This window comes from Carassius gibelio, chromosome A8, assembly GCF_023724105.1.
Source record: "Carassius gibelio isolate Cgi1373 ecotype wild population from Czech Republic chromosome A8, carGib1.2-hapl.c, whole genome shotgun sequence".
Taxonomy (NCBI): Eukaryota; Metazoa; Chordata; class Actinopteri; order Cypriniformes; family Cyprinidae; genus Carassius; species Carassius gibelio.
Genome location: NC_068378.1, coordinates 434,718 through 447,997, shown reverse-complemented (window position 1 = coordinate 447,997; position 13,280 = coordinate 434,718). Strand labels below are relative to the sequence as shown.

Genomic DNA, 13,280 nt, shown 5'->3' with positions numbered 1-13,280 from the left:
CGCAATGAAAGTTGCTTTGGATAAAAGCGTCTGCTAAATGCATAAATGTAAACGTAATCTCTTAACACCACCACTGACAAAGACTGGCAGCAAAGATGCATGATGTTCAAAAAGATTTCCATTTTGAATAAATAAACTTTTTATTCATCAAACAATCCTGAGGAAAGTATTAAGATTTCAAAAACAAAGCTGCACAACGGTTTCCAACATTAATAATAAACCAGCATATTAAAACGATTTCTGAAAGATCATGTGATACTGAAGACTGTAGTAATGGCTAATGAAAATTCAGCTTTGCCACCACAGGAATAAATTATATTAACATTGAAAGCCATTATTTTAAATTGTAATAAGACTTCACAGTATTATTGCATTTTGTATCATTAAATAAAAGCAGTCCAAAAATCATACTGATCCCACACTATATAACAGTAGTTTGTGTGTCAAAGTACCATAGTATTGCTATTTAATACCAACTGCACCACAGTATCAACATAGTACTTCTTTGTAAAGAAGGCTACACAAAAAAAAAAAAAAAAAAAAAAAACATAAAAAATTGTCCATTTATGACCTCATATATTATACTGGGTTCATCTCAAGTCCTCAAAACACAACTGGAGTTAAAACCAAGTGGCACAGATAGTGGCACTAACCATTCAAATGACTTAACCAACCGATAAAAATGACATCTATCATTAGAATGATAAGAATCTTACCAACAACCTCCATGTTTTCAGGTCTGGATTTCAAGTCTGTATTACAGCAGTGTGTGTGTTTGTGGTAAAGTTGTGTGAGCGATGCTCAGCAGAAATGCACAACTGGCTGCGTGTGTTAAACTGTTTCTGACAGAATGAGATTACAGACTTGAGACGTCAGGAGACCATATGGACGCACACACACACACACATGCCGAGTACACAGGTCAGAAGGGTGTCCCAGGGTACATAAAGCAACCATGTCACCACATGTGGTTTTTGCAGCTCTACATTATACGCATTTAGTACCAAAGCAAAATGCTGACGGTAATAAAACACAGTCTTGGTCAACAAACCACACCATCTTTCTTGCAAAAGTGTGATAAATAACATATGGTGTAATTCATTTAATGGCGAATGTGTCTAACTGTGTGAGTTGGCATTCAGGATGTTGGGCAAGGTTACAACATTAGCGATTTGTACATTCCCAATGATCTGTAGCAAGTCACCTACTTTTTTTTAGCACACATTTATGTTACTAAGTGAGTATTTGATCAAGATATAGTTCATGTTGATTTAATCATTCTAACATTTTAAATACATTTTTACTGTAATGTTACTTAAAAGGGATCATTTAAAATCTGACAAAATGTACCATGGTTGCATAAAAGTTTGACATTAGTAAACAATTTTTTATTAATACTTTATTAATAATAAATGAATACTTCTATTCAGCAAAGACACAATAAATTGATTTAAAGGTGACAGTAAAACTATTGGTAATGTTACAAAAGAATGAATGAATGAATAAATGAATGCGTAGTGAAATATCTAACACTGAAATTTGACCCCATCACTCCACCATGGTAGTGCCACTGTCCATTTTGGGAAGGAATGTATGGGAGTGTCATATCTTTCAGGTCAGTAGTGTGCTAATATACCTCAGTGCCACTCAACATTATGTTTGAGGTCATGCTTAAAAGTCAGATCAAAAATAGCTTCATCCACACAAACAGAATGTGGGGAAGTACAGCAACACTGTTATTACAGATGAAGGGTTAGATTAATATAACTCTACTACAGGGGTAACACTGCATTGTGAGAAAAAAAGTTCTCCCCATGCATGTTGTAATAAATGAAGATATTGTCTCTTATCTTATTCTAGCTCCATGCATGAGATTAATCGGATCTTCTGCAGTTTGACTCCTAGTTAACCTGCTTATCTGTGCCATTAAAGAAGTTGTTAACTGTAACATTTCTTGTGAAAAATCATAAGATCTGATATAATGGTATTGGTATTTCAGAGTACATGAAGTGCCTGTCTTTACTTGCACACTTCATGCATATTCACATAAAGACAATGGTGGCTGCATACCCCCTATCTATAGAGTAAGTGAAACATAGTTTGGGAAAGAGTAGTATGTCAGAATTCACAGGATTCATAAAACAGTTGGCAATAAGTGCCTGAATGACCTATAAATTCCAGCAAGATTGTGAAGTATGCTTTACAATCCTATGAGGCCACAGGAAAGGAGTTGTTAATGGCAGTGTAGCGACAATGACATCATAATGAATGCAGTTAATCTACATTACATTCCTACTACACACTTTTGTAATTATATATAGAAACATACTGTCACAAAGTAATTGAAGATGTAATGTGTGAACTCAAATAGACACTGATCCAATGACCTCCTAACTATAGTGTCCATTAATGCAAAATGCATTAAGGTGTAAATACCCTCAAATGATGTTCTAATGTGAATCTGTTTCATTTATTTAAACAGTAACACAATTGCAAGTGTACTATTGCTTACACAGAGCAGTTGTATAAACAAATATTATCAAGTAAATAATGTTTTAGGCAAAAAAAAAAAAAAAAACGAAAATCCAGCATTTAGTTGATCTTGATGAGTAAGGTAAGGTGAGTTTTAATTAGGGCTAGAGCTGAACTCTGCAGGGCTATGGTTTGCCAGGACCTGAGTTCCCCACCCCTGCACTTCAAACACAATCAGGACGCCTTCCGGAGCTGTGAGGAGTTCTTTTTTTGTTTTCTTTTTTTGATGCACTTTATTGGACTTTTTATTTTAACTCTCACTTCAATCATCTGAAAGAAGAAAGTCACATATAACTAGGATGGCTTGAGGGTGAGTAAATCATAGGGTCATTTTCATTTTTGGGGTAAACTTACTATCCCTTTAATATCAGCAATATATCTCTGATAGGCTTGTTATCGAAAGGGTTCCTCCACCGCTAAATGAAAATTTTGTCATTATTCACTTACCCCGTGTCGTTCCAAACCTGTAAAAGCTTTGTTCATCTTAAGAACACAATTTAAGATATTGTCAATGAAATCAGGGAGGCTTGAGACTGTCCCATAGATTGCCAAATAAATAACAGTGTGAAGGCCGAGGAAAGTAAAAAAAAAAAAGAAGAAACTGTGAGAAAAGTCCATCTGCCAACAAGTGATTCAACCGTAATGTTATGAAGCGACGAGAATACTTTTGTACACGAAAAAATTTTTTTTTATTAGGGCTGTGCAAAAAAATCGAAGCAACGGGGCAGGATTTGTTGTGAAAACCTGGCAACCATGATCTGAACGCACGTGCTGGAGATACACTTCTAATTACAGGAGCGTCTTTACTGATGAAATGTGCATGAAAATCGCATTCAATTTTTTGCACAGCCCTAAATTTTATTCAACAATTCCTCTTCTCTGCGTCTTTCCAAACCAGTGTAGCGCCATTTTGTCAAATCGGAGTAGTACACAGGTGGCATACGCTCTTCTGTATCAGCTGTGCCACAAGGATACGTTTTTTTTGTATTTACCATAGACTTTAAGGTATTTACGCTTTGGATTGAAAAACAGTGCATCTGCAGAGCGTGGCTGATAAAGGTTTATTTGGCAGTCTATGGGGCAGTCTCAGTCCTCCCTGTTTTTATCCAAAATATCTTAAATTGTGTCTTAAAAAAAGTTTTTACAGGTTTGGTACGACATGGGAGTAAGTGAATAATGACAAAATGTTCAATTTGCGGTGGAGTATACCTTTAACGGCGGGAATGTTTGTTACATCCATACGACAGTAGGTGGCGAAAAATGGATTATGAACGAGTCATTGAATCATTAAAGGGACAATAAGTAACTTTTTAGGTATTTTATTATCTAAAATCAATATTTTTATTCATAAATATACCCTCAATGGTGTACAAATACCTATGCCAATGTTTAAACTAATCCTTGTAAATGAAGAATTTTATTATCTTTATATACATGGGACGGGTAGGTCGACGGAGGCTTCCATGTAGTTCCGCCATCTTGCAAAACTATAATAGCAGAGAGGGACAAAAAGTACTAAGCCAACGCGTTTCCACAGCGCGTTTTCGGTCAGCGCCAGAAACGCAGGTGCAGAGCAGTGAGAGGCGCTTGAAACTGCACCGGCAAGTTTAAAAGTCTGGATTGCATTCTTATTATGGACCATACATATGCCGCGCCACAGGAGAAGAAAACAAAGTCGCCAAAACAGTCAAAAATAGAACGTAAAAGGAAACGTGACCGTAGATTACAGAAAACAAGAGTTAATGTCGGGGAAGCTTTTTCTAGGTGGAAAGAGCTAATGCTTGATAAAGATTTCAAAAGAGACACTGAAGTGGCCAGTTTTCTTCTCGACAGGTAAGTCAGTGTTACAATCTATATTATAATATTTTTTTTATATCTAACAATGCATATAATTCAGAAAATATAACGAATAAAGAAGACATAACTACTAATTACAATATTTAATGTTTTCCACAGTCAGTAATTCATACTGTAACATTCGTTTGTTAGTTGTCATGTTGCAGTTTGTTTGAAATAACACACCTGTTCACCTGAAGGAAAACTCGACGAAGTGCTATTAGAAGACATCCTGTCAAAGCTTTTTGGTACATATCGCCTACCGTAGATGCAACGCGCATTTGAAAAAGCGAGGCGCTGGCGAGCAAAATTAGTTTGAATGCAAAATACAATTTCACCACTAGATGGGAGTAATTCCTGCTTAGTGTCCCTTTAATACAATCGATTCGTTGAAGTATTCATCGAGAACAGACACCCCATTACTGTGTGTTTCCCACTGAAGCTATTAAGCTAACCATTTATCATGCTTAGCGGACGCGTCTGCTTCTTTAAATTCTCGAGCTCATTACAGCAGGATTGATTCTGGTTGGCAATGTTTTTATCATTCATCAGAAAAAAAATCGTTCCGAAAGTGATTCCAACGATATCGTCTCTCTGTGCCTTTATCGTTATAGTTGTGGTGTGGACTCCGCTATTCTTTAATATTGAGAACGATTTTTAGAACTATATCTTTATCTTTGTCTTTATAATTATCGTGCTTGGTGTGAACGGGCCTTTTGGCATTGTTTGGAACAGGTGATACGGTTTCTAAAAGTGTAAGTTAGTCAGTATTATCTCCATTGAACAGTTTTATGAAATCAATATCACTCTTTGTTGCTGATGTTATGATTATGATTTCCTGCAGCCTCGTGCTTCCTTGATCATACCCATGCTGATATTTACAACTAGCCTAACGTACATCACTCTTACTGCGTAACGTTAACTGTTCACAATAAAATAATCGCAGTCATAGGGCAACATTTTCACATCGAAGCATCACTAACTATATAATTTAATAATTCGTAATAGGTTACAATTTAAACGTATGTAGCCTATTGTTTCTTGAATACCGTTGTTTATGTGTAGTTAAACATGTTACAGTATCTTTATTAAACAGAGACCATCACAAGAGCTTGGAGGACATGCAGCACTTTAACATGATTTGTGATTCCAGACCTTCTCCTACGTTACAGTTCATGGAGGAAGTTTGGAGAAATGTGTGAAATCAGTAAAGTGCGCAGCGCCGACCGATCATCGATGAAACAGAAACAAACAAATGCAGAGGAGACGTAAAGGACGACAGAGCGTACAAATTAAAGGTAAGCATGGCTATGTGTAGCCGATTTTGTCACTCACCAGATTGGATTCAAACACTGAATATTCCTCTTGTAGCTTGGTTATTGCATGTGTCGATACGATCTGCCTCCTTTTGGAAACACAAGTGACCTTCTCGAGCATACGCACGACATAAAAACAGCTGTAAACTAACGCAAGGTCATAGCACCAGTGATTACTGATTAACGGTGTTACACTGCCATCTGCTGGATCGAAATAGTAATGCAAGTAGAAACACAGGAGTCGACCTCAAGGGGGCGCTTGCATTCAAATCTGTGTAGGGTTTTGTCCTGTAAGAGCCATAATGGTGGAGATTAAAATTGAAGAACAATATACTACAATTACGTAAATTTCGAGGTCACTTCTTAGTCCTATTTGATAGGAGTAAAAGCAGTCTTTTAAAGCATATTTCATAAGTTAAACAAATTCTGAAGCACAATATAAAAGCATGCAAAAATAATCTAAAGGGTTCTCTAACCTGTTGTACAGACAGAGGAGAACTGGTCCAAAGTTCACATCATTGATGAGAGCAAGTCTAATTTAATTTTGTCTTATGGGAGACATTATGTTCGTCGTCAAACTGGGAAAGGAACCCGAGTGTGTAAAGAAGTCAGTTAAAGGTTGAAGAGGAAGTACTTCCCTGTGTTCGAGCACCCAATCAGCCAGCAATCTTTTTGCAGGACAAATCATCGATGCGTGGTCACTGTTATTTTGTAAAACACTGTACTACTAGCATGGTATAGCCACAAACTAAAATTCCTTCAAATTTTGAACGATGAAGATTATTTAATTATTTCTGAAAAATAAATCGTGTTTATAAATTAATCTCTAATTTTGATCTCCACTGTAGGCACACTAGATTCTAGAATGTAATTCAAATGTTAATTTCAAGCATTAATAACCGAAATATAAATACATTTATTGTAGCAGTCACTTTTATTTATTTTTTACTCCGTTATTCCATTCTGTACAGCTCGTAGAAACTTAAAAAAAAAAAAAAAAACTTTATTAAAATTCTTCAAATAACAAACATTAAACACAAACAATAAATCCAAGCAGCATAAAAAAGAGAGTATAAGAACATGTTACAACTGGGTTGTAATATGCTTGTATTTCAACCCAGTTGTTGTCCAAGCAGCATAAGGGTGTTGATCAGTATGTATTGCAAGATATTTAGAGAGTTGTAAAGCATACCTTTTTTCAGCTGCTTTAATTTCTTTCATGTTATCTGGTTATCTCAGCTGGTGAGCACGTGTCTTTGCCTTTTGGTCGAGGGGGCCAGTGACCTAGATTCAATGGGATTCAACCCCTCTGTCTAACTGTTTCCTTACAGCCACAGTGTTATCTGCCAGATGGTCACCAACGAAGCAGTGGTGGTTCCATGGTGTAATGGTTAGCACTCTTCAAATCCAGTGATCCAAGCTGAAATCTGCGTGCTTTCTTGCAGCAGGAAAAGAAAAAGTTTGGTGGTGAGTCTGTTAGTGATTTAGTCTTTGGCCCTGTGAGCGACAGCTGCTCCTGTCATGGTTCCATGGTGTAATGGTTAGCACTCTTGACTCTGAATCCAGTGATCTGATTTCAGATCTCGGCGGGACCTGCTTTTGCCATGAATGTGAGCAGGATCCGGTCTGATTTTTTTTTTTGGGCTGCAGTGAGCCCCACAGGCTCATGTAGGGAGCTGCGCTTCATAGCGTCAAAGCATAGTCTGTTTCTTTAGGGACAAAAAAAGCAGGAGCTTGGAGAATGCGGGCATCGATCCCGCTACCTCTCGCATGCTAAGCGAGCGCTCTACCATTTGAGCTAATTCCCCTGGCCGAAGACATCCTAGGGAGCGACTGCTATTATAACGGGCTTAAAGAAAAGAGGCCGCCTCTCCTCTGTGCTGGCATCTTTGCACTGGACACCATTTAGTTGTAGAAATAACAGAGATTGTGCTTTTGACCGTTTCAGCTGTCCTCCCTGAGATCCCTCATTTTTAAATCCATTCAGAGGCCAACTTTCATTCGTTTGCCTTGGAAACTATATTGAGGTGTTTGAGAACTACATTTGTGTAATTTGCCAGTTTACTGGGATCTAATTGTGGTTTCTTAATAAGAGGCTTAATAACCGCCAGCTTGAATGGTTTTGGTATGTGACCTAAAGATAACGATAAGTTAATAATATTGAGAAGCGGTTCTTCTGCTACAGGTAACAACTCTTTTTCAGTAATTTGGTGGGTACAGGATCTAACAGGCATGTTGATGGTGATACGTTTATTAAGGTCTTCCTGCCTTATAGTTGTAAAGCACTGCAGGTTATCTTTGGGTGTGATGAATGAAGCTGAAGTATTAGACACTGTAGAATTTGTTATTTGTTATTGTATTGCTAATGTTATATGTTTTATCAGTGAAGAAATTCATAAAGTCACTACTATTAAACTGTGAGGGAATATTTAAATCGGGTGGCGTCTGGTTATTTGTTAATCTTACCACTGTTACCTGGTGGTCTATATACAGTAGCCAGAGCAAAATATACGATAGATTTCTTTTGCTTATCTGACAGTGTAACATTAAACAGACGTATTTTAAATGAGTTAAACCTGTATCCTGTTTTCTGAGTAATATCACTTTATATTGTTGCTTATTATATGTAAGTGGTTGTAAACAATTTATTTTAACTACAAAAAAGACACTGAAAGTTAGTCAACTAAATTTATTTAAATGTAGCTAAAATAAATTGACTGCAACCATTTACCTTATTTTTTTTTCGGGAAATACAATGAATATTTTTTTCCAGCGTACAGGTAACATTTGACAACAATTCCTATCCGAAATTGGATTTACTTTACATTTGTGCCATGACGTCAAATTATACCACCATGTGAACTCTGAAACACTCTTAAGTTAATGATATATTTACATTTCTCTTGACTTTTGATATTTCTGTTGTGTTTTGTAATGTTATTTTTTTTTTTCTTGTTAAGAATGTTAACTGTCTCAGCTCATTTTGTTTTTAGCCATGTTTCAACCCTTAAAAACGAAATATAATTAGCATTAAACATTGCATGGATTTTTGCATTACATGGCTTTTTTTTACGATTTAACAAAATCTTAAACCAATATTTCATATGTGTAAAAAAAAGAAAATGAAAAAGAACTGGCCTAATCCTTATATCGGTTGTATATAATATTTTGACCATCTTTAGGTATTTATGCATTATGCAACTTTGTAGGATTACTTTTTTTGTTTAAGTGCAGTAGGCCATTAAAGAAGAAGCCTTTTTGTTGTAGTAGCGGATTTGTAATCTATATGAGCATAACTGTATAGGATGTGAAATATGATCATTATAATATCAAATGCCTCAGTTTCTCTTCCTAACATTGTGTGGCTTTCGGTGATGATGAAACAAAATATTGACACCTACAGTGAACAGTCATGGGAGCATGTGGTGCTAAATGCTGATAAAACCCAGTTTTAGGCTGATCTGATCATTCTTCATCTCCCTTGGGCACGCACATGGGGTTTTATTCATGAAACACGAGCAGAGCGGATTTATGTGTGAATCGTTCATAAATCCATTTGCTGCAAATTGTTGTGTTCAGTTCAATAGGACAGAGGAAGTACAGATACATTTTCACAGATATCCATGCTTGTGTTTCATGAATGAAGCCCATGATTATTACATATTGCATATCAGCAGCGATCTATACATCTCTCAGTTTCATTAGCAATAGAAAATATCTACAAAACCAATCTGACATGTTTTCACAGGTTGGGTCTAACTTCTCTTTGGATTCAAATGTGCCTTTAGCGCTGTATGAGGTTTAATGAAGCATAAATGCAAGATGGAGCCAGATTTGTAAGAACAGTGAGGGTCATGATAAATTATAACACATTACCCTACCTAAAGCATCATTCACTGTAGTGAGGCAATGAGAAAGATAAATGTGTGAATTTAATAAAGAAAAGATGTCTGTAATGCTCATCAAGACTGCATTTAGGCTGTTTATCAGAATTGTAAAATATTATTACAGTTTAAATTAATGTACTTTAATATGCATTTTATTCATGTGATGGTAAAGCAGATTTTCTTTTAATTTTCTTTCTTTTTTTTTTTTTTTCAATGAATAATTGTCCCCTGGGGTTAAATTGTGATTTGTTATTTTCTTATAAATATAATTTTTTTTAAATTCTTTTGACTCCTATTTAACAAAAAATAAAAATAAAAAATAGGTAGATGTTAGATGTTGGAACATGGTTCAAAGGGCAATAGCCATAATGTAGTAATATATTTTATGCAAGCAACATATAAATCATAGTTGTTTCATAATATGGTAGAAAATTGTTCAGCAAAGCCACATTTGTTTTTGGAGGGGTTTTAAAAGCGTGAAATAGATATTTGACCTCTGTCTTTCCCTTACCATTCATGTCACCTCTCAGGAAAGTTGCTAGTGATGGTTTAGGGACTTTGAGATGAATGGGTATGCTAACAGATGTCTCCAGGTATTATAGACTTCCTCGGTATGCACCTGTTTTTTCTGAACCTTCTCTGTGCACTTAAGTACACTTCAACGCATTTGTCAATGAATGGAGCCCATTGAGAGCAGTACATGTTCATGCTGTTCTATAAAGCCAAAAGGCAGATTGAAATGAAAAGGAATTTAATTGGTACTAAATAAGGGGTTATTATACAACTTAATCTAGTCATCAAATGATCTTTCTTGATTGCATGAAGTTGACTTTTCCCCTTTAAAGAGCTGCCTCTCATTGAGTCTTTTTGAGTTAAGTTTTTCATCTTTGAGGTAAGCAATTTATGTGGCGTTTGGAGGTTCCGATATTTGTCTTGTTTTTGAAAGGTTTCCACTTCAGTGACCCGGATCATTGCTGACTCATTTTAAACTCAGGACAGCTCAAGGTTGTCATTATTCATGGCTTACTTGAGGCTCTCAGCTTGAATTTAGTAGAAGATCATGGTAAAATTTCAGAAATGTGGTGAATCTGCTCTCTGGTTTGATCCCCCCTCAGGTCATCTCTGTTACCGCGCTTAGCTTGTTGCTAGGCTAATGAGTAATGCCCGAGGCAGGTTGGTTGCTGGGACATGACCTTTTTGGCGGCCCCTCCATTCTCTCTTCTCTTTCCCACTCCCTCCATTCCTGTTCTGTTTAATTTGTAATCCTTTTCTATGGACACGGGTGACAAGGAAACTGAGGAGAGGTTGTTTTTAAGCCATTAGTGACAGAGACACATACTGTCTTGATAATACACAAATACATTATCTTTAAACTTTTTTTCAAGTTCTTAAGTATAGTTGCCAATGTTTTCTTGACATTGTACCACAGCAATTCCATGTTTGGACATTACCATGATAGTAAATACCATTGAATTCATCGGAGTATATAACTATAGTACTTATGAAGTGAATTAATGTTTATGTTAGTAAATGTTGATTTTTGAGTAAATGATCCTTTTGATATGCCATGTTAGTTGTAAATGTATGTTTCCAACAATTTTAAAACCATTTTTGCTGCTTAAAGCTGGAATTCACTACATGATTTTTAAAATCTGAACAGATTATTAAATGCTGGACATCATACACTCGCCAACTTTGTAACTGGTTACAGAGAAAAACTAGGCATCATTCACGAAATGACTGAAGATCTGAAGTCTCTACCAGACTTTAAAGTTATTCTGAACACAACAATCTCATGTAAAAATGTGGCCCATTGCTGGGAGATACATGAAAATTTAAAACAATATATTCCTAAATCGACACCAAATATCAAAGATGTTTAATATCTTTCGAGTGGATGAAATCACAGTCTGTGCCCATCAGTCACAACACATTTTGTTCTGTGAAATCTGTCAATATCAACTTCCCAAAATCTCCAGACTGGCTCTGACTTTCACCGGCTATCGGCTCCTCCAGACAGCAAACTGTGGGCAAAAATCAGAAAAATTAGCATGGAGTATTTCAGCCTTTAGTTTCAATAGTGTTTTTGGACTGGAGAGGATGTTTTGAGCTCTGAAACTTGCATGCAAAGTGTGTTTTTTCACAGTACATTGAACACTTTTATCCCTGAAGATCAAGGATATTCAGATTCTTTAAGATCCGACCGCTTTTATTTTAATATTCAGTTGAAGAAAGCAGCAAAGAGAGACACAAGAAGAGAGTAGAAACTAAGAGTTATTGATTCAAGAACCCCTGCAGGAAAGACCACAACTGGTCACCAGCAGATATTATCATCTGCATCCTGGTGTGCTAATATCCTCTTGATCAACCCATCGAATGGCTATGATAGGTCTACCAGCACCAAACCAGCCTGAATCAGCAGGGTTTTGAAGAATGTGATCCACAGCCACACCAGATGGATCTACATTGACCTCAATTAAAGGTCTTATAGATTTTTCACTCATATCGGTCATTTCCGAATCTGGGTAGGGTGAAATCATCGCTGGAAACGGAGCAGGCTTTACAAAGTGAGCGAGTTCACCCTCAGTTCAATATTTAATTTAATTTTTACTTAAAAGTATCTTCGCACACTTTGCAGTTTCTCTCTGTCCTCAAGTAAAAGGAGTCGTCTTTCATCATCGTCCCCTTCCTTTCCAGTCTCAGCATCGCTCTCTCTTCTTGTCACTTGAATGAAAGAGAGCGTGGGGGCCTGAACTGGTCATCCAGATTTAGCAACAGTAGATCAGGAAGGGCGGAAATGAAAGATCACAGATTACCTCAACCTGATAAGCACACCCTTAGGGTGTTTTCAAACCTGTCTTGTTTGGATCGATTGAATTGAGCTCAAGTTCGTTTCCCCCTTTGGTGAGGATCTTTTGGACAGGTGTGAATACAGCAATCACACTCAGGTTTGGACCAGACAACTGTACCAAGACCCAGCTGAAGAGGTGTTCTCGGTCTACTTCCAAATGGACCTTGGTATGGTTGAATGGATAAACCAATAAATGGATGACCTTAAGCACACGTGTGGTTTTGTTTACCGTTTCTAGTTCACTTGCAAAAAGGGCAGTGTGAAGGCGGACCATACCAAACGAAAACAATCTACATTGTATTTGGTCCGGACCAAAGCAAGTGAACTAGCGTACTTTTCTGGTGTGAATACACCCTTAGAGAGTACTCGTAGCTCTCCATCTCTCTTGTTTTACTCTGTCCATGCTGATTAAGTCAAATTCCTCTTGTCTACTGGCACTGCATTATAAGTAGTTCACTTTATCCACTGCATGCCAATCAAAAGTTTCTCTCTTTCGCATTTCTTTCCTCTCTGTATCAGCATCGCAATTCCTCTGGGTGAAAATCAATATATGATGCTGTTGCCACTGGCAATAACAGCCGAGCTTTTAAATAAGACCGTGAATGTGTTTGTGTGTGTGTGTGTGTGTGTAGGCAACTCTGTTTTGACTTCCTTGTGTCACTAGTTAAACCCTTGTCCTTCTCTCAAGGATGCAGTAATTGACTGGGGTACAAGCACGCGCACAAACGCACACTTGATTTCTCTTTCGGGCTATTGAATGACAAGCCTTTTATTTTCAAATTCAGCCACTCATGTTTTGGCATTTTCTTGCCTGAGGCCAGCCGCCATTCCGCACTGACGCACATACGCACGGAGACA

General features: G+C 36.9%; 1 long non-coding RNA gene and 1 other non-coding gene across 2 annotated transcripts in view; one reads left to right on the top strand and one right to left on the bottom strand.

The window, feature by feature from the left end:
- The first annotated feature begins 4,284 nt into the window (after nt 1–4,284).
- Nucleotides 4,285–13,280, top strand: part of LOC128018160 (uncharacterized) — a 35,360-nt gene continuing 26,364 nt past the window's right edge. Inside the window, exons 1-2 of the long non-coding RNA XR_008184735.1 lie at nt 4,285–5,123; nt 5,541–5,666. This is a non-coding gene — a long non-coding RNA (uncharacterized LOC128018160). The remainder of the gene's footprint in view (nt 5,124–5,540; nt 5,667–13,280) is intronic.
- trnaa-agc (transfer RNA alanine (anticodon AGC)) lies at nt 7,420–7,492 on the bottom strand. Its single transcript has one exon. It is a non-coding gene; the product is annotated as a tRNA-Ala (tRNA).